Raw genomic sequence first — 24,383 nt, forward strand, 5'->3', positions numbered from 1 at the left:
GGGGGGTGGGATAAAGTGACTGAGGGGGGTGGGATAAAGTGACTGAGGGGGGTGGGATAAAGTGACTGAGGGGGGTGGGATGAAGTGACTGAGGGGGGTGGGATGAAGTGACTGAGGGGGGTGGGATGAAGTGACTGAGGGGGGTGGGATGAAGTGACTGAGGGGGGTGGGATGAAGTGACTGATGGGAGTAGAATGAAGTGACTGAGGGGGGTGGGATGAAGTGACTGAGGGGAGTGAAATGAAGTGACTGAGGGGAGTGGGATGAAGTGACTGAGGGGAGTGAAATGAAGTGACTGAGGGGAGTGAAATGAAGTGACTGAGGGGAGTGAAATGAAGTGACTGAGGGGAGTGAAATGAAGTGACTGAGGGGAGTGAAATGAAGTGACTGAGGGAGTGAAATGAAGTGACTGAGGGGGGTGGGATGAAGTGACTGAGGGGAGGGATGAAGTGGCTGATGGGGGTGGGATGCAGCGACTGAGGGGGGTGGGATGAGGTGTCTGAGGGGGGTGGGATAAAGTGACTGAGGGGGGGTGGGATGAAGTGACTGATGGGGGTGGGATGATGTGACTGAGGGGGGTGGGATGAAGTGACTGAGGGGGGTGGCATGCAGTGACTGAGGGGAGTGGGATGAAGTGACTGAGGGGGGTGGGATGAAGTGACTGAGGGGGGTGGGATGAAGTGACTGAGGGGGGTGGGATGAAGTGACTGAGGGGGTGGGATGAAGTGACTGAGGGGGTGGGATGAAGTGACTGAGGGGGTGGGATAAAGTGACTGAGGGGGGTGGGATAAAGTGACTGAGGGGGGTGGGATAAAGTGACTGAGGGGGTGGGATGAAGTGACTGAGGGGGGTGGGATGAAGTGACTGAGGGGGGTGGGATGAAGTGACTGAGGGGGGTGGGATGAAGTGACTGAGGGGGGTGGGATGAAGTGACTGAGGGGGGTGGGATGAAGTGACTGAGGGGGGTGGGATGAAGTGACTGAGGGGGGTGGGATGAAGTGACTGAGGGGGGTGGGATGAAGTGACTGAGGGGGGTGGGATGAAGTGACTGAGGGGGGTGGGATGAAGTGACTGAGGGGGGTGGGATGAAGTGACTGAGGGGGGTGGGATGAAGTGACTGAGGGGGGGTGGGATGAAGTGACTGAGGGGGTTGGGATGAAGTGACTGAGGGGAGTGGGATGCAGTGAGTGAGGGGAGTGTGATGCAGTGAGTGAGGAGTGTATGATGCAGTGTGTGAGGGCAGTGTGATGCAGTGACTGAGGGGATTGTGATGCAGTGACTGAGGGGAGTGGGATGCAGTGACTGAGGGGAGTGGGATTCCCTGAGTAAGGGGAGTGTAGTGGGGTTGCAGCGGGTGAGTGGACTGGGAGGTAGTGACTGTCGGACATTCATGAGTGGGTGAGAAGCGTTTTTGTATTAGAGACTGAGGGGAGTGGGACACAGGGACTAAGGTGGGCGGGATGTCGAGTCTGAGATGGCTGGGATCTAGGGACTGAGGGGTGTGGGATGTAGGGACTGAGAGGGGTGGGATGTAGGGACTGAGGGTTGTGGGATGTAGGGACTGAGGGTTGTGGGATGATGGGACCGAGGGTTGTGGGATGTAGGGACTGAGGGTTGTGGGATGTATGGACTGAGGGGGGAGGGATGTATGGACTGAGGGGGGAGGGATGTATGGACTGAGGGGGGAGGGACCTCGGGACTGAGGGGGGAGGGACCTCGGGACTGAGGGGGGAGGGACCTCGGGACTGAGGGGGGAGGGACCTCGGGACTGAGGGGGGAGGGACCTCGGGACTGAGGGGGGAGGGACCTCGGGACTGAGGGGGGAGGGACCTCGGGACTGAGGGGGAGGGACCTCGGGACTGAGGGGGGAGGGACCTCGGGACTGAGGGGGAGGGACCTCGGGACTGAGGGGGGAGGGACCTCGGGACTGAGGGGGGAGGGACCTCGGGACTGAGGGGGGAGGGACCTCGGGACTGAGGGGGGAGGGACCTCGGGACTGAGGGGGAGGGACCTCGGGACTGAGGGGGGAGGGACCTCGGGACTGAGGGGGGAGGGACCTCCGGACTGAGGGGGGAGGGACCTCCGGACTGAGGGGGGAGGGACCTCGGGACTGAGGGGGGAGGGACCTCGGGACTGAGGGGGGAGGGACCTCGGGACTGAGGGGGGAGGGACCTCGGGACTGAGGGGGGAGGGACCTCGGGACTGAGGGGGGAGGGACCTCGGGACTGAGGGGGGAGGGACCTCGGACTGAGGGGGGAGGGACCTCGGGACTGAGGGGGAGGGACCTCGGGACTGAGGGGGAGGGACCTCGGGACTGAGGGGGAGGGACCTCGGGACTGAGGGGGGAGGGACCTCGGGACTGAGGGGGGAGGGACCTCGGGACTGAGGGGGGAGGGACCTCGGGACTGAGGGGGGAGGGACCTCGGGACTGAGGGGGGAGGGACCTCGGGACTGAGGGGGGAGGGACCTCGGGACTGAGGGGGGAGGGACCTCGGGACTGAGGGGGGAGGGACCTCGGGACTGAGGGGGGAGGGACCTCGGGACTGAGGGGGGAGGGACCTCGGGACTGAGGGGGGAGGGTCGTCGGGACTGAGGGGGGAGGGACCTCGGACTGAGGGGGGAGGGTCGTCGGGACTGAGGGGGGAGGGACCTCGGGACTGAGGGGGGAGGGACCTCGGGACTGAGGGGGGAGGGTCGTCGGGACTGAGGGGGGAGGGTCGTCGGGACTGAGGGGGGAGGGTCGTCGGGACTGAGGGGGGAGGGTCGTCGGGACTGTGGGGGGAGGGTCGTCGGGACTGTGGGGGGAGGGTCGTCGGGACTGTGGGGGGAGGGTCGTCGGGACTGTGGGGGGAGGGTCGTCGGGACTGAGGGGGGAGGGTCGTCGGGACTGAGGGGGGAGGGTCGTCGGGACTGAGGGGGGAGGGTCGTCGGGACTGAGGGGGGAGGGTCGTCGGGACTGAGGGGGGAGGGTCGTCGGGACTGAGGGGGGAGGGTCGTCGGGACTGAGGGGGGAGGGTCGTCGGGACTGAGGGGGGAGGGTCGTCGGGACTGAGGGGGGAGGGTCGTCGGGACTGAGGGGGGAGGGACGTCGGGACTGAGGGTGCAGGGACGTCGGGACTGAGGGGGGAGGGACGTCGGGACTGAGGGGGGAGGGATGTCGGGACTGAGGGGGGAGGGACGTCGGGACTGAGGGGGAGGGACGTCCGGACTGAGGGGGGAGGGACATCTGGACTGAGGGGGGTGGGACATCTGGACTGAGGGGGCTGGGACATCTGGACTGAGGGGGCTGGGACATCTGGACTGAGGGGGCTGGGACATCTGGACTGAGGGGGCTGGGACATCTGGACTGAGGGGGCTGGGACATCTGGACTGAGGGGGGTGGGACATCTGCACTGAGGGGGGTGGGACATCTGGACTGAGGGGGGTGGGACATCTGGACTGAGGGGGGTGGGACATCTGGACTGAGGGGGGTGGGACATCTGGACTGAGGGGGGTGGGACATCTGGACTGAGGGGTGTGGGACATCTGGACTGAGGGGTGTGGGATGTAGGGAATAAGGGGTGTGGGATGTAGGGACTGAGGAGAGTGGGATGTAGGGACTGAGGAGAGTGGGATGCAGGGACTGAGGGAAGTTGAATGTAGGGACTGAGGAGAGCGGAATATGTGAGGGAGGAGACTGGGAGGTAGTGACAGTTGTTCAGTGAGGGGTGACAGAACAGACTGGCATTGGTGGGTTTCAGATTGTATTAAAGATGAAGTGAATCATTTTCTGAACATTTCAACAAAGTAAATGCTCCTTTGAGGTGAAACACACTCTGATATCTTCCATGTCTCCTTACCTCATTATAGATCTAGAAACAACTCCAACTCTGGAATCTGAGGTACACTTGACTCGAGAATCCACTGTCACTGCATCATCGACCCCAACAGGATCTGAAATAACAGGTATCAGTCTGGAGGGGATATTCTACAAAATAATCTTCACACAACATAATTGCTGCAATCTCATACAGAAGGGAGTGGGATGTAGTAACTAAATGGGGTGGAACTGGGACTAATGGGAATGTAATCGAGGGTAGTGGGTTGTAGTGAGTGAGGGGAGTGGGATCGAGTGAGTGACGAGACTAGGAGTTAGTGACTGTGGTACATTCAGGAGTGACATTGTTGCGGTTAAGACTTTGGGGGGGTTCAGACTTTTGGGGGGTTCAGACTTTGGTCGGGTTCAGACTTTGGTCGGGTTCAGACTTTGGTCGGGTTCAGACTTTGGTCGGGTTCAGACTTTGGTCGGGTTCAGACTTTGGTCGGGTTCAGACTTTGGTCGGGTTCAGACTTTGGTCGGGTTCAGACTTTGGTCGGGTTCAGACTTTGGTCGGGTTCAGACTGTATAAATGATGAAGTGAATCATTTTCTAAACGTTCCTACCAAGTTAAAGCTCTCTTGAGGTGATCCACCACCTGCAATCTCCCATGTCTCCTTACTTCATTTCAGATCCAGGGACAACACCAACTCTGGAATCTGAGGAACACTCAACTCCAAAATCCACAGTCGCTCTATCATCTGTCCCAACAGGAACAAAAATAACAGGTATCAGCCTGGAGTGAATATTCTACCAAAAATCTTCACACAATCCGGTCTCTGTAAACTCACACTTAAGGGAGTGGGATGGAGAGGCTGAGGGGAGAGGGGTGGTGTGCTTGAGGGGAGAGGGATGCAGTAGCTGAGGGGTGTGTGATGTAGTGACTGAGGGGAGTGGGATGTTGCATCTGAGGGTAGTGGCATGTAGTGAGTGAGGGGAGTGGGAAGTAGTGCCTGGTGTACAGTCAGGAGTGACAGAGCAGGATGACATTGGTGGGTTTCAGACTGCATAAATGAGTAAGTGAATAATTTTCTAAACTTTCCTCCCAATTAAATGTTCTCTTGTGGTGATTAAAACCAGAGACATTTTCTGTAACTATTTAACTTATTTAAACATCTGTTAGTTCCAAGACGGATTGTGACTAACTCCACAACTGAAGTTGAAACACATTTATGATTTTAATTCTCACTTTAAACCAAATTCATAAATATACTCACTCAGTCTGTGTTTAACTCAGGCCAATGTCACCCCACACTGACTGTGTGTTATTTCTCTTATTTTATCCACACTTTAAAAACTCCTGTCTTATATTGAGCTGTGATGAGGCCCTCTCTACCTGTGGTTCCTGCTACAGTCGTCAAAAACTATTCAGGCAAAGGTGCTTTAAACCTGAGACAATTGTTTGTCCAGTTAACTTACTTAAAAATCTGCGAGTCCATGGCCAGATTCTGACCCTTACTCTAAAAATGAACGTGAAACATATTTACCATGCAAATTCTCAAAATGAATCAAATTTCCAAAATACTCACTTTTGGATCTATCTCTGAAATCTCCACCGTTCTTAGGGCAGCTGCCTGCTTAACAGAATATTTCTATGTCAGAATCAGACTCTTACTCGAAAACTGAACTTGAAACAGACTTACCATTCGAATTCTCACTTTAAAGCAAATTCCTAATTCACTAATATACTCACTCAGTCTTTGTATCACTCAGGCCAATGTCTCCTCTCACTGACTGTGTGTCCATTACTGACTGCACACTGTAAAATTCCCTGTCTTAGATTGAGCTGTGATGAGTCACTCTCCATCTCAGCTTCTTGCTACAGTCATCAAAAACTAATCAGACAACGGAGGTTCACAGTTAACTGCCACTAATGCTGCTCATCTCAGAATCTGACTATCTCTCTAAATGTAAGCTTGAAACAATGTTCACTGTTTTGGCGTTTGGGTTTTCAGTGTTTTGGGGTTCAGTCTTGGTTGGTGTTTGGGGGTTTCAATGTCAGTGGAGTTTGGGTATTCAGTGTTTGTGGGTTTTTCGGTTCAGTGATTTTGGGGTTCAGTGTTTCGGATTATCATGGCTCAGAAATTTTGGCGTTTGAGGGGTTCTAAGTTTTTCGGGTTTTGGGGTACAGCGCTTTGGGGATTCAGCAAGCACTTGAGTAACATTCGCTTTCGCTATGACAGACCGGGAGACATCACGCAACGAGGGATCTGAGGAACAAAGTAGTCGAGATTCCACTCGGCGTCCATCCTTTATCAGAGTCGGAACATCAGACTCAGGTACCTGACTTGTCAACTCAATTTGAGGATAATCTTATCACAATACAACTTCATCACGGAGATTCATTCAATCTGTCAGCGAGGGGAGTGGACAGAGTCTGACCCTCGAGCCTTGCCCCTCCCCTCCCTCCCACCCCTACACAACCCCTCCCCTCCAATCCACCTCCGTACCCAGTTCTCACTCCCACCTCTAACCCTGCCCAGGGGCTTTGTGTGGGTGTGTCTGAAGCATTGTCCTCTCAATGTTACAGTGGTGCTGGACCTCAGCAACGTGGACTGTGACCAGAACAATGCCGAAGTCCAAGCCTTGTACATCGGGAAGAACAAACTGGACAATCACGAGGGAAAGGAAGCCCATCTCCAGCAGGTGAGGGGGTTCATCCTGCAGTCATTCTCAGGCTGTGGGCATCACCCATTCAATAACCCGAGTCAGCATTATTTACCCATTTCATTTATTGAAGATCTCCAGTTGGCATTGAGTCGAGGGCAGGGATAAGATTTCCCTTCCTCACTCTCTGGTAGATGTTCGATTGAACTGATAGGGGGGAGAGGGGAGTGAATTTCCCAAACGCTGAATAAGGAGAGAGTGAGCTGGTGTGGAGGGGGCAGGGATTGTTTGGGTGTAGAGAGGGGTGGGGCACGTTTCCCCCTCGTGTTCAGGGAAGGAATTTCCCTCGTGCTGAGGGTCCCATCGATGTCTCCTGAGATCCCCTTGTCAGTTGCTCAGTGACAGCGTTCCCATTCTCTCTGACCTGACTCCTCTATTGTCCATTCCCAGGTACATGAAATGCTGAAAAGATATCTTCACTGCAAGAAGCTGGTGCCAAAATTACAAGAGAATCCCAGCGAGGAGAAGAAGAAATGACCCAGAAGATCCGGTTTGGTCAGCCAGTGGGTTGCAACCAGATTTCTGGACTGAGGGGCAGTCTCCGGGAGCATGAGGGTGTGGGCTCATTGGTGGTGGTGTGTGGCGGTGGCGGGGGGGATGTTGCGTTTCTGGGGTATTATTTGATTTTTGGTTTGGGTGCTGAATCATCATCTGTGATAGCTTTTGATATAACTCCAGAAGAATTGTTTTATGATTTAAGACCACAAGAGGTAGGGGCAGAAATAGGCCATTCGGCCCATCGAGTCTGCTCCGCCATTCAATGAGATCATGCCTGACTTGATAATCCTCAATTCCAGTTTCCTGCCTTTGCCCCATACCCCTCGATTCTCTTACTGATTAAAAATCTATCTGTCTACCTCAGTTTTCAATATACTCAACGACTCAGCCTCTACAGCCCTCTGCGGTAAAGAATTCCACAGATTGACTTCCCTCTGAGAAAAGAAATTCCTCCTCATCTCTATTTTAAATGTGGGCCCCCTTACTCTGAGATTATGACCTGTGGTCCTAGAGTCTCCCACAAGGGGAAACGGCCTCTCTGCATCTACTCCATCAAGCCCCCTAAGAATATTATGTTTCAGTGAGCTCGCATGACATTCGTCTAAACTCGTCAGTACAGGCACAACCTACTCGACCACTCCTCATAAGCAAATCCCTCCATCCCCGGGATCAACCTACTGAACCTTCTCTGGACTGCCACCAATGCCAGTACATATTTCCTTCAATAAGTGGATCAAAACTGTTCACAGTATTCTAGGTGTGGTCTAAAAAGTGCCTTTTACAGTTGAGAGAATAAGACGCCTGAAAGGTTGGGTATTGCAACTGGTAGTTAGCAATTCAGTTACTGTACGTTTTGTCCTGTTCACTTCAGAAAGGGGCAGATCACATGAGAAGCCGTTGAGAGAGGATTCACTGGGCTGATTCCTGGGATGAAGGGGGCTGCCTTATGGAGGAAAGGTTGGCCAGGTTGGGCCTGTGCCCGTTGGACATTAGAAGAATGAGAGGCGACCTTATTGAAACAAAGATACTGAGAGGATGTTTCCCCGTCACGTGGGGTGGCGGGGGTCCTAAGGGTGGGGGGGGGGGGGGGCACTGTTTCAGAACAAGGGGTCTCCCATTGAAGACGGAGATGAGAAGGAATTTCTTCTCTCAGAGAGTTGTTAGTCTGTGGAATGGATTTCTCTCCCCCACAGAGCAGTGGAGGCCGGGACATTGAATATATTGAAGGCTGAGTTAGACAGATTTCTGATCGACTTGGGGGTCAAATCGTTATTTGGTTGGCGGGGGGGGCACAGGCAGGGAAGTGGAGATGAGGCCACAAGCAGTTCAGCCACGATCTTGTTGAAAGGTGGAGCAGGCTCGAGGGGCTGAATGGCCTTACTCCTGCTCCTCACTCCCATGTCCGTATGGTCCGATTGATCTGTATTCTGAACTGCAGACTAACCCGTTTGAATTCTCAACCAAAAATTGGCAGCTTTTTGTCTGAAGCTTTGCCTCTTGCGTTTTATTCATTGATTAATGTTTGCTGAATAAATGTGACATCTGGCACCCAGCGTTTTAAATCCATTTGATTTGAGAGGTGTGTTATCAGTGAAAGAAAGATTTGGCCCTCCTGTTAGATGGGAGTCGGCCAGACTGTAAAACCATAATGTATGATAAGGAACTACAACCTGAACTCATAATCCACACATGAAGGTTTCATGGTCTGAATCCCCCTTTAACCACCAGCTCCTGAGGTAACCCCCCTTGCCTCATTGACCCTGCTACCCTCACCCAGGAGCGGCAGCAGCCAATGGCAGTCTCACCTTCAAACATCGCAGCACACATTGTTCAGCAGCCTAGTTCAACAGGCAACTGACTTTTTGGCAGTTCACTGTCAATCACCCTTGGCTGAATATTTTTTGATGACAGCAGTAGGAAGCTCAGCTAGAGAGTGGCTCTCCACAGCTCAATATAAGATAGGGACTTTTAAAGTGCACAACCAGTAATGGGCACACAGTCAGTGAGGGGAGTCATTAGCCTGAGTTAGACAGACACTGAAATGAGTATTTTTGTGAATCTGGTTTAAAGTGATAATTCAAAAGTTAAACCTGATAGAAGTTTAATTTTAAAATGAGAGTAATTTTAGAGTAAGAGTCTGATTCTGACCTTGAGATAACCAGTTGAACAGATACCTGCCAAAAGAAGTAAGAGAGGAGATTTCTGAGACAGAGCCAAGGGTGAGTATGTTTGGAATTTTGGTTCAATGTGAGAATTTGAATGGTAAAGCTGATTCCGGTTTAGCTTTGGTGTGACAGTCAGTTTCAGACCTAGAGCTAGCAGAATTTTAAGTGAGTTAAATAGTTAAACCAGCTGCTCCTAAAGAGAGTGATTCGTGACAGCTCGATATAAGACAGGGACTTGTAATGTGTACAGTTAAGGCACACAAAGATTACATATGATTGTTAAATATTCAACAAAATCCTCAACTATGTACATAAGATGTTAAATATTAGGCTTGTTGACTGACTGACAATTGATAATTACACACAGAATAATGAATGTATTATTACACACAGGGGAAAAACACACAGCAGGGATCGCGAACGCACACACGGTGGGGATTTGTAAAGGTGTGTGTGGTGTGTGTGTAAGATTCAGGCAGTATATATTGGTAAAGGTGTTTGTTTCTGTGTCACTCTGACAGTTATCCAGTAGAGGGTGATTGTTAAAGGTGTGTGTGTGTGTGTGTGTGTCTGAGTGTTTGTGGGTTAATGTAATTCTGACAGTATCTAGCGGAGTGTAGATTGGTAAAGGAGTGTATGTGTGTGTGAGTGACAGAGCATGTCTGAGTGTCTGATTCTGACAGTGTCCAGCAGAGGGTAGATTGCTCAATGCAGCTCACCAGCACCTTCTCAAGGAACAATTAGAGATGGCCTACAAATGCTGCCAGAGGCAGCAACACCCACATCCAGAGAATGAATAAAGAGTAAGCAAGTACCTGAACTGCTAACCAAGACACACACACACAGACACAGACACACACACACACACACACAGACACTCCAGTATTTAATCTTTTCCATGTTATTGCAACTCCTCCGCCCGGCCACCCTGTTTTGTGCCTTCGGCATCCTTGTGGAATGCGCCTTTGCAAAGTTCTGGAGAGAGATAGTGTTTTTTGTTGGGGTTCATTCCGAGCAGTTCTGTGACACAGGACTCTGTGCTCCATGGGCTTTTCCCAGGGACAAACACTGAGACAAACATCAGCTGCAGCTGGAGAATCACCAACTGGACTAAAGCCGCTCTTTGCTCTGCCTGAAACCTGCTGGTCCTCCAGTGTAAATACTTGTTCTCGAACGAAAGTTGCAAACTGCCACATTCCAAGGTCCCGCACTATGTGTTGAGCGATGCACTCTACATTTTTGACAGATAAAAACAATGGAAATTATTAGACTGCCAAAAGACAGGAACTGGTATTTGCTCTCTCTCTAATTTTTTTAATTATTCTCTCTTTCCACTTTATTATTTGCATTCCTCTATTTGCTCACTGAATTGCTTTCACTCTCTATCTCTCTAATTTATTAATTGTATTCCACCTTTACTTGTACACTGTTGCTCTCTCTGCATTTTATTAATCACATTCCCGCTCCATTTGCACAATGTGTTTCTCCCTCTAATTGATTAATTACATTAATCCTCTATTTACACACTAGCTTTCAATCTGTCCACTCTAATTTATTAATTAAATTCCTCCTGAATTTGGACACTATGCTGCTCTGCCTCTCTCTCTCTCTCTCTCTAATTTATTAATTACATCTCCTTATATTTATGCACTGGGTTGCTTTCTCTCTCTCGCTATTCATTTTTACACCTCTTTTGCTCACTGCATTTATCTCCCTCCCTCTCTCTAATTTATAATTTACATTCCTCCGCTCTTTGCACACTGGGTTGCTGTCTCTGTCTAATTCATTATTTGCATTTTTCCCCTACTTTTGCACTGGGTTCCTCTCTCTTTCTCCAATTCATTAATGCATTCTTTGCAAATTGGGTTATTCGCTCTATCAAATTTATAAATTGCATTCCTCCTCTATTTGCAGACTGGGTTATTCTCTCCCTCTCTCTTATTTATTAATTGCATTCCTTCTCTATTTTCACACTGGGTTACTCTCTCTCTCTCTCTCTCGCTCTACTTTATTAATTAATTTCCTCCTCTATTTTCACACTGGGTTACTCTCTCTCTCTCTCTCTAATTTATTAATTACTTTCCTCCTCTATTTTCACACTGGGTTGCTCTCTATATCTCTAATTTATTAACTAATTTCCTCCTGTATTTTCACCCTGGGTTACACTCTCTCTCTCTAATTTATTAATTAATTTCATCCTCTAATTTCACCCTGGGTTACACACTCTCTCTCTCTCTAATTTATTAATTATTTTCCTCCTCTATTTTCACACTGGGTTACTCTCTCTCTCTCTAATTGATTAATTAATTTCCTCCACTATTTTCACCCTGGGTTACACTCTCTCTCTCTCTCTAATTAATTAATTAATTTCATCCTCTATTTTCACACTGGGTTATTCTCTCTCTCTCTCTCTAATTTATTAACTAATTTCCTCCTCTATTTTCACCCTAGGTTGCACTGTCTCTCTCTCTAATTTATTAATTAATTTCCTCCTCTATTTTCACACTGGGTTACTCTCTCTCTCTCTCTCTAATTTATTAATTAATTTCCTCCTCTATTTTCACACTGGGTTATTCTCTCTCTCTCTAATTTATTAATTAATTTCCTCCTCTATTTTCACCCTAGGTTGCACTGTCTCCCTCTCTAATTTATTAATTAATTTCCTCCTCTATTTTCACACTGGGTTACTCTCTCTCTCTCTCTCTAATTTATTAATTAATTTCATCCTCTATTTTCACACTGGGTTATTCTCTCTCTCTCTAATTTATTAATTAATTTCCTCCTCTATTTTCACACTGGGTTACTCTCTCCCTCTCTCTAATTTATTAATTAATTTCCTCCTCTATTTTCACACTGGGTTACTCTCTCTCTCTCTCTCTAATTTATTAATTAATTTCCTCCTCTATTTTCACACTGGGTTACTCTCTCTCTCTCTAATTTATTAATTAATTTCCTCCTCTATTTTCACACTGGGTTACTCTCTCTCTCTCTAATTTATTAATTAATTTCCTCCTCTATTTTCACACTGGGTTACTCTCTCTCTCTCTAATTTATTAATTAATTTCCTCCTCTATTTTCACACTGGGTTACTCTCTCTCTCTAATTTATTAATTAATTTCCTCCTCTATTTTCACTCTGGGTTGTTCGCTCCCTCTGGGTTCCCTGGGAATCTTGGCTGCGCGCGCAGCTCCCTCCCTCTTGCGATGGAGCGCAATAGTCGCTCGCCTTAACGTCATATGTGCCGGAAGCCCCGCCCTTTTTGCCGTCGCCATTGGAGATCGCCTCTTCCGGTCCCAGCCTTACCTAAGATGGCGGCGGTGGTGATCCGCTGTGGAGCCGGGATGCGCGTGCAGGGTGTGTCCTAACTCCCCCTGGCACCACGGGGAGAGGCCCAGGCTCTTTTTGCGGCCTGGTCCCGGAGGCAGCTTCTGTCGGGGCCTCAGAGGGAGGATTATCCAATAAGTGATAGAAATTAGCCGGAGGGCAACCGATAATCGTCAATTAACCATTAACATCCCCTAAACTCAAATGTTCAAAAATACTAATTAATTCCCCCAAATATTAACATAATCCAACATTCAGCAATTTCCCTGAGGAATCCTGATACTTTCTATCAGATAATTACAATTCAAAGCTTCAATTCATCATTTGGCGGCTTTAATTTCAATATTAAATTCATATCAATTCAATATCAATTGAATTCCAATCACATTTAAACAGATTCAATGTTAATATTTGTATAAAACTTACATTTAGGTAAATTAAACAGTTTTAATTATCATATTTAGTTTAAATTTGTGTTTGTTCTGTGAATTAACCTATTAATTTAACTGCAACATTTAAGGCTCATTGATCAGTTTGTCCAAACTGGTGTTTTTTTCACTCTGTCGATTAACACATTTAATCATCTCATTGAAACATGTTTGTTTGATCTGTCAATTGAGATTTTTAATGTTTATATTTACTTCGTCTAATATTGTGTTAATATCAGTTCACACATTCAGCCTAAACTCGAGTTTGTTCAATCAGTTAACTTGTTAAATAAAATGTTTTCCTTTTTCTAAACTGACATTTGTCCTGTCAGTTAACATATTTAATAATTAGATTTAATTTATCTAAACTACCTTTGCTGGTTCTGTTAGTGAATCTCTTTCACTTTTGTGTTCAAGTTGTCTAAACGTGTGTCTCTTCTGCCATTTAATATAGTTATTTCTAGTATTAAATTCATCTAAACTCGTTCTGTTTCCTCAAAGATTAACACAGTCATCAGATTTAAAACGTGCTTGTTGTGTCAATTAACGTACCTGATCTTAATATTTAATTTATCTAAACTTGCGTTTGAATCAATTGGCAGATTTAATAATCATATTTCAATTAAACTTGCATTTGTTCTGTTCATTTAATTTAATATCTGTTGATAGGTTGTTTAATGTTCATAAATATAAAAACATGTCCCATCTCTTGTGACACAGTCACATGAGGGGACATGTTTAAATAAATTTTGAAACCTTTAGTTCATTAATTACAATTACTTAATTTTCAAATTTAACATTGTGGCTGATTTAATTAATCTTCATATTTCTGTCAATTAAAAAAAATAATAATCACTTTTACTTCTTAAAAACTTGTGGTTGTTCTGCCCCTTAACACATGGTAATAATATTCCATTTGCCTAAACTTGTGTGCCTTCTGCCAATTAATCTTTCAGCAGATTTATTCAATTTTGATATTGAATTTAATATATTTTGCTATTCATCTATATTAATCAGTAAACAACAGCTCAATCTAAATAAAAAAAAAGTTTGCATTTAATAATAACTTGGATTCATATTTAAAAGCATTTAATTTTTTTTAAACATGTGTTTGTTCTGTCAATCACAAATTCTCAAATAACTGATCTGTTAGTCTTGATACGATTGTAATGGTTTGTAAGAATTAGCATAGATTAAATAATAACTCGACTGCAATTTTAATAACCGTAGTTATGTAAATTTGTGTTGTTCCATTAAATTAGCACAAGTTACTGTTTATTATCCTGGCCAAATCTTTAATAATCAGAAAACATTTGGAAAATATATGGAATAACTTAGCTTAATTGTAATAACATAACTGATGTAAACTTGACTTTTTTCTGCCTAAATAATACATCAGGTATTCAGTATTTATAATTAATTGATTAAAATTCGCGTTTGTTCTCTAAATCAACATATTCATTAAATAATCCATCATTACTCTTTCCCTGTCTGTAACTATCAATAGTCAAACAGCAATCTAAATATTTAATGCTTTATGTACATGTTTAAGAATCGTATTGAATACTTAATAATCATATTTAACCTTTGAGTTCACAAAATATTTATTATTCTGCTTAGAACTGTGCTAATCACTAAATAATCTGGAAATATTTGTGCAGTCTAAATAATAATTTCACTTGTTATTTAATATTCATAGTAAATTTCTTTAAACTTGTGTTCCTTTCATATATTAACACATGCAAATTAATTCTCTACTACAGTCATTACTTTGGAATAATTAATTAATCATCATCCACGCTAACTAAATATTCAATGTTTGGACCATCGAACGTTTTGGCTAAATATTCTGCGTGTTCAATAAATTATTCCGAATCAATCAGTAATAATAATCTAACAAACAAAATACTTTAACACGTCGGTGAACGTTTAATAATTTAGCGAAAAGTTTAAAAATCAATCTCCACCTTTGTTGAGGTATGTTTAGAAAACTCTCTTAATGATCCGGCAATGATGCGGAAGACTTTTTCTGTATTTACTTAACCTAGTTAATTCTGAAATAACTATTTAATCACTTTATCCTTTATCAGATCTCGGCAAAGCAAATCCAATCACATCATAATTGTAACTATTAATTATTAAATCTAATTACAGGATAATCGGTGAATAATCCTAGTCTTTTGAGAGATTATCTTGAATTGGTCATTAATAACTAATGGTTAACCTAAAGAACCAGCCTCCAATGAGCATCATTCCACCAAATTGTAATTAAAATTTGTTATTCTAATTCGTTAAGAAGCTCATTAAATAAGCATCAATTAAGAGACATCGGCTTTCAATGATAACAAATAATTCATGAATTGTAGAGACAATTATTGAGCGAATGATTAATTTGAAAAGCTGCACTTCAAGCGAAGTCGAGAATTAAAAGTCATTGTTCACCAATCGATGTGAAATTCATCTCAAATACATTGGCAGCGATAATCCTTCATTGCAAAGTGAGGCACAGGGCTTGGTTCAGTCGAAACCCGATTTAATCCAGGCGATTGCAGATATAGAACAATAATCCCCTCCTGTGCTTTGGACTAATTTATATTTCTAACAAACAGGGAGTGTGGGTGAGGCAAAGAAAACTGGAGTGAAGAATGTGGAGCCAAGTGTAAAAGGAGCGCTGGGACAATCAGTCTGAACTGACTGGAATATCAGCCCAGGGGGTGTTGCAGAGGAGGAGAGTTATCCCTACATGGCGGATGATGATGGTTGGTATAGACGGAGGCAGCGGGAGGACGACAGCTCGCTGGGAGAGCACTCACGGTATCAGCCGAGAGTCAGGGTGAGTTGGAGCGAGAGGAACATGCGGCAGGAGTTGGATCATGACCAGATGAGTGCGGAGGAGACCAATGACTCGCCGATTGAAACGCAGGAAGGTATGGACACCATTCGAGGTTGTGTGGCTTCACTCTGTATCTAAACCCGTGCTGTACCTGTCCTGGGAGTGTTTGATGGGGACGGTGTAGAGGGAGCTTTACTCTGTATGTAACCCCGTGCTGTACCTGTCCTGGGAGTGTTTGATGGGGACAGTGTAGAGGGAACTTTACTCTGTATCTAACCCCGTGCTGTACCTGTCCTGGGAGTGTTTGATGGGGACAGTGTAGATCGCTGTTAGTTTTGTGTATTAATTCCTTGAAGCAGTTGGCATTCCAACCCTTCCTCATCCATCAGTGATGCTCCCATTCCCCTTCCCGGACCTGAGCTTTCCTTTGACCGTGTCATTGCAGAGACATCCTGGCAGGTGTTCTGTGGGAGCGGGTGGAAGAAGCTTGCAATTGGTTCACTAACTATCGCTGCTATCTGTGCAATCATCGCCGTTATCTTGTACAGTGAAGGTAAGGCCAGCTATATCACTGAGGCGATATAGAGTGAGCAGGGCGGAGGGTGGGTGCATGAGGCACAGACACACACAGTGAGCTGGGCAGGGAGAGAGAACAGGGCAGAGATACAGTCAGTGGGCAGGACAGAGAGAGCAAACGGGACTGATATGGTGAATCAATGTGTCAGAGATACAGATTAAGCAAGCGGGACACAGAGAGAGAGAGAAAGCTGGGTAGATATTTTCTTCTTAATGTAATTATGCGATGTGGGTATCGCTGGCCATATCCAGCATTTATTGCACACCCCTCATTGCCCTAGAGAAGGTGGTACTGAGCGGCCTTGTTGAACCACTGCAGTCCATGTGGTTTAGGTACCCCCGCAATGCTGTTAGAGATTGAGTTTTAGGAATTTGACCCAGCGACAGTGAAGGAAGGACTGATATATTTCCAAGTCAGGATGATGAGTGGCTTCGAGGGGAACTTCCAGTTGTTGGTGTCCCCATGTGTCTGCTGCCCTTGTCTTTCTAGACGGTTGAGGGTTTGGAAGGTGCTGTCTAAGGAGCCTCGGTGAGTTTCTGCAGTGCATCTTCTACGTGGTACACAATGCTGTGTGTCGGCAGTGGAGGGAGTGAATGTTTCTGGACGTGGTGCCAATTAATTGGGCTGTTTAGTCTGGTGCCAATCAATTGGGCTGGTTGAGTGTTGTGGGAGCTGCACTCATCCAGGCAAGTGGAGAGTATTCCATCACACTCCTGACTTGTGCCTTGTAGATGGTGGACTGGATTTGGGGAGTCAGGAAGTGAGTTACTCGCTGGAGGATTCCCAGCCTCTGACCTACACTTTTAACCACAGTGTTTATATGGCTAGTCCAGCTCAGTTTCTGCTCAATCATTGCCCCCAGGATGTTGACAGTGGGGGATTCAGCAATTCTGATGCCAGTGAAGACAAGGGGCAGTGATTGATTTCTCTTGTTGGAGATGGTTATTGCCTGACACTTGTGTGGCACGAATCATACTTGCTACTTGTCAGCCCAAGGCTGGATATTGTCCAGGTCTTGCTGCATTTGGACATGGACTGCTTCATTATCTGAGGAGTCGCGAATGGTTCTGAACATTGTGCAATCATCAGCGAATATCCCCACTTCTGAACTGATGATGGAAGGAAGGTCATTGATGAAGCAGCTGAAGATGGTTGGACCGAGGACACGACCCTGAGGAACTCCTGCAGTGTTGTCCTGGAGCTGAGATGACTGACCTCCAATAACCACAAGCATCTTCCTTTGTGCTAGGTATGACTCCAACCGGCAGAGATTTTCCCCCAGATTACAGTTGAGATCAGTTTTGCAAGGAGTCCTTGATGCCAGACTCGGTCAAATGCTGTCTTGATATCAAGGACAGTCACTCTCACATCACCTCAGGAGTTCAGCTCTTGGGTGTATGTCTGAACCAAGCTGTCATGAGGTCAGGAGCTGTGTGACCCTGGCGGAAACCTAACTGACTGTCAGTGAGAAGGTTATTGCTAAGCAAGTGCCGCTTGATAGCACTGCTGATGACCCCTTCCATCATTTTACTGATGATGGAGAGTAGACTAATTGGGTGTTAATTGTCTGGTTTGGATTTGTCCTGCTTTTTGTGTACAGGAAACATCTGGGCATTTTTCCACAAAGCTGGGTAGGATCCAGTGTTATAGCTGAACTGGAACAGCTTGTCTAAGGGTGCGGCGAGTTCTGGAGCACAAGCCTCCAGTACTATTGCCAGAATATTGTCATGGCCCATAGCCTTTGCACTATCCATTTCCTTCAGCCGTTTCTTTATATCACGTGGAGTGAATCGAATTGGCTGAAGTCTGACATCTGTGATGCTGGGGAACTCCGGAGGAGGAAAAGGTGGATCATCGACTCCTGGCTGAAGCTTGTAGCAAATACTTCAGCCTTATCTTTTGCACTGATGTGCTGGGCTCCCACATCATTAAGCATGGGGATATTTTTGGAGCTCTCTTCCATGTATGACCTGATGCCATGAGACTTCATGGAGTCCGGAGTTGATGCTGAGGAGTCCCAGGGCAACTCCCTCCCGACTGTATACCACTGTGCTCCCACCTCGGCTGGGCCTGTCGTGCTAGTATCCAGGATGGTGATGGTTGTGTCTGGGTCATTATCTCTAAGGTATGATTTTGTGAGGATGGCTGTGTCAGGCTATTGCTTGACTCGTCTGTGAGACAATTCCCCCAATGATGGCACTAGGTCCCAGATGTTAGGAAGGAGGATTTTTCAGGGTCAACAGGGCTTAGATTCCCGTTGTCGTTTCCAGTGCCGAGGTCGATCCAGTGGTCCATCCGGTTTCCTTTCCTATTTGTGACTTTGTAGTGGTTTGGTACAACTGAGTGGGTTGCTAGGCCATTTCAGAGAGCAGTTAAGAATCAGCCACATTGCTGGGAGTCTGGAGTCACATGTAGGCCAGACCAGGTGATGGCAGCAGATTTCCTTCATTTGACTTTTAATTCCAGATTTTATTTAATTAAAATTCTACCATTCCCACCTGTCATTCGAGCCCTGCTCCCTTGAACATTACCCTGGGTCTTGAGGATACCAGGGACAAGACCACTACACGTGAGTCGGTGGTGCACAGAGAGACAGAGAGAGAGAGAATGGAGAAGAGGGAGTGAGGGGGAGAGAGAATGGGGCAGGGACATTGCAGGGGTGAAAGGGAGATTGAGCCTGCTGGCAGTACACGGTACGAATACTGTCACTAATGAGAGAGCGCTGCTCTGTTGGAAGGTCACTGCTGAGGGAGCGCCGCACTGTCGGACGGTCAGTGCTGAGGGAGCGCCGCTCTGTTGGAAGGTCATTGCTGAGGGAGCGCCGCACTGTCAGACGGTCAGTACTGAGGGAGCGCTGCTCTGTTGGAAGGTCATTGCTGAGGGAGCATCGCACTGTCGGGCTGTCAGTTCTGAGGGAGCGCCGCACTGTCGGACGGTCAGTACTGAGGGAGCGCCGCAATGTCGGACGGTCAGTACTGAGGGAGCGCCGCACTGTCGGACGGTCAGTACTGAGGGAGCGCCGCATTGTCGTACGGTGAGTACTGAGGAAGCGCCGCACTGTGGGACGGTTAGTACTGAGGGAGCACCGCACTGTCGGACGGTCAGTAGTGAGGGAGCGCCGCACTGTCGGACGGTCAATACTGAGGGAGCGCCACACTGTGGGTCGGTTAATACTGAGGGAGTGCCGATTTAGATATTAAACTGATGCTGCCATGTTCCTCCTGGGGTGAAATTGAATTATCCCATGCCAACTCGTGCCAGAACAGGGCATGAGATCTCCCCGCCTGTCTTGAGGCCAACAATTATCCATCTAGCAGGTCAGAGACTGGGAATCCTGTGGAGAGTAATTCACCTCCTGGCTCCCCAAAGACTGTCCACCATCTGCAAGGCACAATTCCAGAGTGTGACGGAATATTCTCCGCTTGCCTGGATGAATGCCGCTCCCACAACAATCAGGAAGGTCAACACCATCAGGGAAAAAGCAGCCCCGCTTGATTGGAACCCCATCCACAAACATTCACTCCCTCCACCACCAATGCACAGTGGCAGCAGTGTGTGTACCAACTACAAGATGCACTGCAGCAACTCACCAAAGGCTCGTTCGACAGCGCCGTACAATCTAACAGCACTGTGGGTGTACCTACTCCACATGGACTGCAGCGGTAGAAGGTAGCTCACCACCACATTCTCAAGGGGGCAATTCGGGATGGGCAATAAATGCTGGCCCAGCCAGCGAAGCCCACACCCCATGGAAGGAGGGAGAAAAAAGTCTGATCAAACAGGTTGTCTTTCCATGATCACCAAGCTGTTTTGGTGATTTTTGCCGTGCAGAAACTCTGCTTCCTTGATGAAGGTCCCAGCGCTGAACACGTTCCTGAAGCAGTTCGGCAGGGCTAGGGGCTGGGGGTTTGGGATGTGGTCCCTGGGTGGGGGGGGTGTCCCTGGGTGGTGGGGGTGTGTTCCATGGGGTGGGGAGGGGCGTGTGGTGCCCGGGGCTAGAGATACCTGCAGTCCTTTCATTCCCTCGGCTGCTCTGTCAACAGGTGCGCGGATGAAACAGGAGATCTTGTTGAAACAAACAGCCCTGGACGCCGCCCTCAACAGGTACAGCAAGGTCAGCGACTCCATGAAGCTGGAGCTCACACAATCTGACTGTGCTCATTACCAAGACACCTTGAGGAATTGGCTCCGCTCCTTCTGCAAGATTATCAGTAAGTTTTGGGCCTGTTGTTGCTCACAACGAGACAGCAGGAAGTTCCCTCCCTCTCTCCCTGTGCAACTATTCCCCCACATGCCATTTCCACAACCCCCACCCCATTTCCACAACCCCCACCACTTTCCAAAGAAACGCCTTTTTTTTTGCAAAAATATACTTCATTCACAAAGTATCTTCAACAACATTTCAAAATCACCATCAAAAAATTACAATAAGGTTCAACTTTTGCAACGTGTATCACAAAATGCATCAATACAATAAATGAATATTACAATCATTTGCAGACATTCATTTTCAGCTGTACAGCCCGAGGGGATTTAAACAGTTCCCAGTCCCTTGTGCACGAACACGCTGACACCTCCGCACACTCACATGCACACACATATGCACACACACAGAGGCAGAGATGAACTCACACCTTCTCTAACACTCACTCATACTCTCTCCCTTACTCCTCACACACACTAACACTCGCTCCCTGCCTCTCACTCACATTGGACACACTCGCTCTGTCTCACTCACATTGGACACACTCGCTCTGTCTCAATCACATTGGACACACTCGCTCTCTGTCTCTCATACACATTGGACACACTCGCTCCCTGTCTCTCACTCACATTGGACATACTCGTTCTCTGTCTCACTCACATTGGACATACTCGTTCTCTGTCTCAGTCACATTGGACACGCTCACTCTCTGCCTCACTCACATTGGACACGCTCGATCTCTGTCTCACTCACATTGCACACACTCGCTCCCAGTCTCACTCACATTGGACACACTCGCTCCCTGTCTCACTCACATTGGACACACTCGCACCCTGTCTCACTCACATTGGACACACTCGCTCCCTGTCTCACTGACATTGGACACACTCACTCTCTGTCTCACTCACATTGGACACACTCGCTCTGTCTCAAACTCACGCACAAACTGACACTCGCTTTGTCTGACAAACTAACACTGACACTCGCTTTGTCTGACAAACACACGCTGACACTAGCTTTGTCTGACAAACACACGCTGACACTCGCTTTGTCTGACAAACACACACTGACACTCGCTTCGTCTGTCAAACACACACTGACACTTCCTTTGTCTGACAAACACACACTGACACTCGCTTTGTCTGACAAACACACACTGACACTCGCTTTGTCTGACAAACTCACGCTGACGCTCGCTTTGACAAACTCACGCTGACGCTCACTTTGTCTGACAAACTCACGCTGACGCTCGCTTTGTCTGACAAACACACACTGACACTCGCTTTGTCTGACAAACACACGCTGACGCTCGCTTTGTCTGACAAACACACGCTGACACTCGCTTTGTCTGACAAACACACACTGACACTCGCTTTGTCTGACAAACACACGCTGACAATCGCTTTGTCTGACAAACACACACTGACACTCGCTTTGTCTGACAAACACAGACTGACACTCACTTTCTCTGACAAACACACACTGACACTCACTTTGTCTGTCAAACACACGCTGACACTCGCTTTGTCTGACAAACACACACTGACACTCGCTTTGTCTGACAAACACACGCTGACACTCGCTTTCTCTGACAAACACGCTGACACTCGCTTTGTCTGACAAACACACACACGCTGACACTCGCTTTGTCTGATAAACACACACACGCTGACACTCGCTTTGTCTGACAAACACACATGCTGACACTCGCTTTTTCTCACACACACGCTGACACTCGCTTTGTCTCACACACACACCGACACACTCGCTTTGTCTCACTCGCACACACTGACACAGTCGCGTTGTCTGATAAACACACACACATTGACACTCGCTTTGTCTGACAAAAACACACACGCTGACACTCGCTTTGTCTGACAAACACACACACGCTGACACTCGCTTTGCCTGACAAACACACACTCAATGACACTCGCTTTGTCTCACACACACGCTGACACTCGCTTTGTCTCACAAACACACTGACACACTCGTTTTGTCTCACACGCAGACACTGACACACTCGCTTTTTCTCACACACACACACACTGACACACTCACTTTTTCTCACAAACACACACACTGATACACTCGTTTTGTCTCACACACACACACTGACACACTCGCTTTGTCTCACACACACACTGACACACTCGCTTTGTCTCACACACACACTGACACACTCGCTTTGTCTCACACACACACACTGACACACTCGCTTTATCTCACACACACAATGACTCCCTCGCTTTGTCTCACACACACACTGACACACTCGCTTTGTCTCACACACACACACTGCCACACTCACTTTGTCTCACACACACTGCCACTCTCGCTTTGTCTCACACACACACACTGACACACTCGCTTTGTCTCACACACACACACTGACACACTCGCTTTGTCTCACACGCACACACACACTGACACACTCGCTTTGTCTCATGTACACACACACACACTGATACACCAAACTCACTGACACACTCGCTTTGTCTCTCACAAACATACTCACACAGAAAAAGTATTTCTCACGCACACAGACTCCTTCTCTCCCTTACACAAACATTGACACTCACTCCCTATATCACACACCAACATACTTTCTCCCTCTCTCTCATAAATGCACACTCTGTCTCTCTTGCACCCACTCTCTCACGTATTACGATTAATACAATGTCACGCACTCAAACACCGTGACTGTCTCTGCCATTGCACAATCCCACACTCTCTCTCTCCACTGTCCTCTCCTGCATATGCTCGGACGCCATCATTCCCACTCCACCGCCCAGATTAAGAGCCATTGGTCGGTGTATGATGATGAGTCCGTAGTGCCGCCATGGTGATGGTTTGTCCTCCTACGTTCAGCACTTGTAATGTCGGTCTTCTCCTCATCATGACTGGTTTAATTCTCTCCCTGGCATCCCCAGATTGTACCAGTGAACTGTGCCATAAGTATTGGGCCCCTTACAAAGGCAACTTCTACTACTTCTCAAAGACCATCCTGGGCTGGGAGGAAAGCCGACAGAACTGCATATCGCAGGGCTCCGAGCTTTTGGTGATTCGCAGCAAGGAGGAACATGTAAGTAAAACCTGAAACTGTGTGCACTTGTCCTGGGAGCGTTTGATGGGGAGCGTGTAGATAGAGCTTTACTCTGTATGTAACCCCGTGCTGTACCTGTCCTGGGAGTGTTTGATGGGGACAGTGTAGAGGGAGCTTTTCTCTGTATCTAACCCCATGCTGTAACTATCCTGGGAGTGTTTGATGGAGATCGTGCAGAGGGAGCTTTAAACTATATCTAACCCCGTGCATTATCTGTTCTGGGAGAGTTTGATGGGGACAGTGTAGAGGGTGATTTACTCTGTATCTAACCCCGTGCTGTACCTGTCCTGGGAGTGTTTGATGGGGACAATGCAGAGGGACCTTTACTCTGTATTCTACCCCGTGTTGTACCTGTCCTGGGAGTGTTTGATGGGCACAATGCAGAGGGAGATTTTCCCCACTGTGGAATAATTTAATATAACAGTGTAGAATGTAGCCATTCGGCCGCCGTGCCTGTCCTGGCTATTTCAAAGAGCTATCTAATTCAATGGTCTAACCATCTTTGTATTAAGATTCCTCTATCTCCACGCCCGCCTGTCCTCCCACCCACCCAAATATTTGGCCAATTAGATTCTGCCTGTGGCTTCACCCCAGCGAGAGAAGTTTTCACTATGACGACCCATCTTCTTTACAATCCTTTCATGTCATGTGGGCATCGCTGGCTAGGCCAGCATTTACTGCCCATCCTTAATTGCCCTTGTTCAAAGGGCCATTCAGAGCCAACC

The 24,383-nt window shown here is 47.4% G+C and overlaps 1 long non-coding RNA gene across 1 annotated transcript; it reads left to right on the forward strand.

Moving 5' to 3' along the window:
- The first annotated feature begins 16,237 nt into the window (after positions 1–16,237).
- LOC144673797 (uncharacterized) lies at positions 16,238–23,607 on the forward strand. The gene is made up of 3 exons (XR_013574424.1): positions 16,238–16,324; positions 20,392–20,559; positions 23,486–23,607. It is a non-coding gene; the product is annotated as an uncharacterized LOC144673797 (long non-coding RNA).
- Positions 23,608–24,383: the final 776 nt, after the last annotated feature.

Source organism: Cetorhinus maximus, unplaced genomic scaffold (assembly GCF_964194155.1).
Source record: "Cetorhinus maximus unplaced genomic scaffold, sCetMax3.hap1.1 HAP1_SCAFFOLD_473, whole genome shotgun sequence".
In the NCBI taxonomy this organism is placed as follows: domain Eukaryota; kingdom Metazoa; phylum Chordata; class Chondrichthyes; order Lamniformes; family Cetorhinidae; genus Cetorhinus; species Cetorhinus maximus.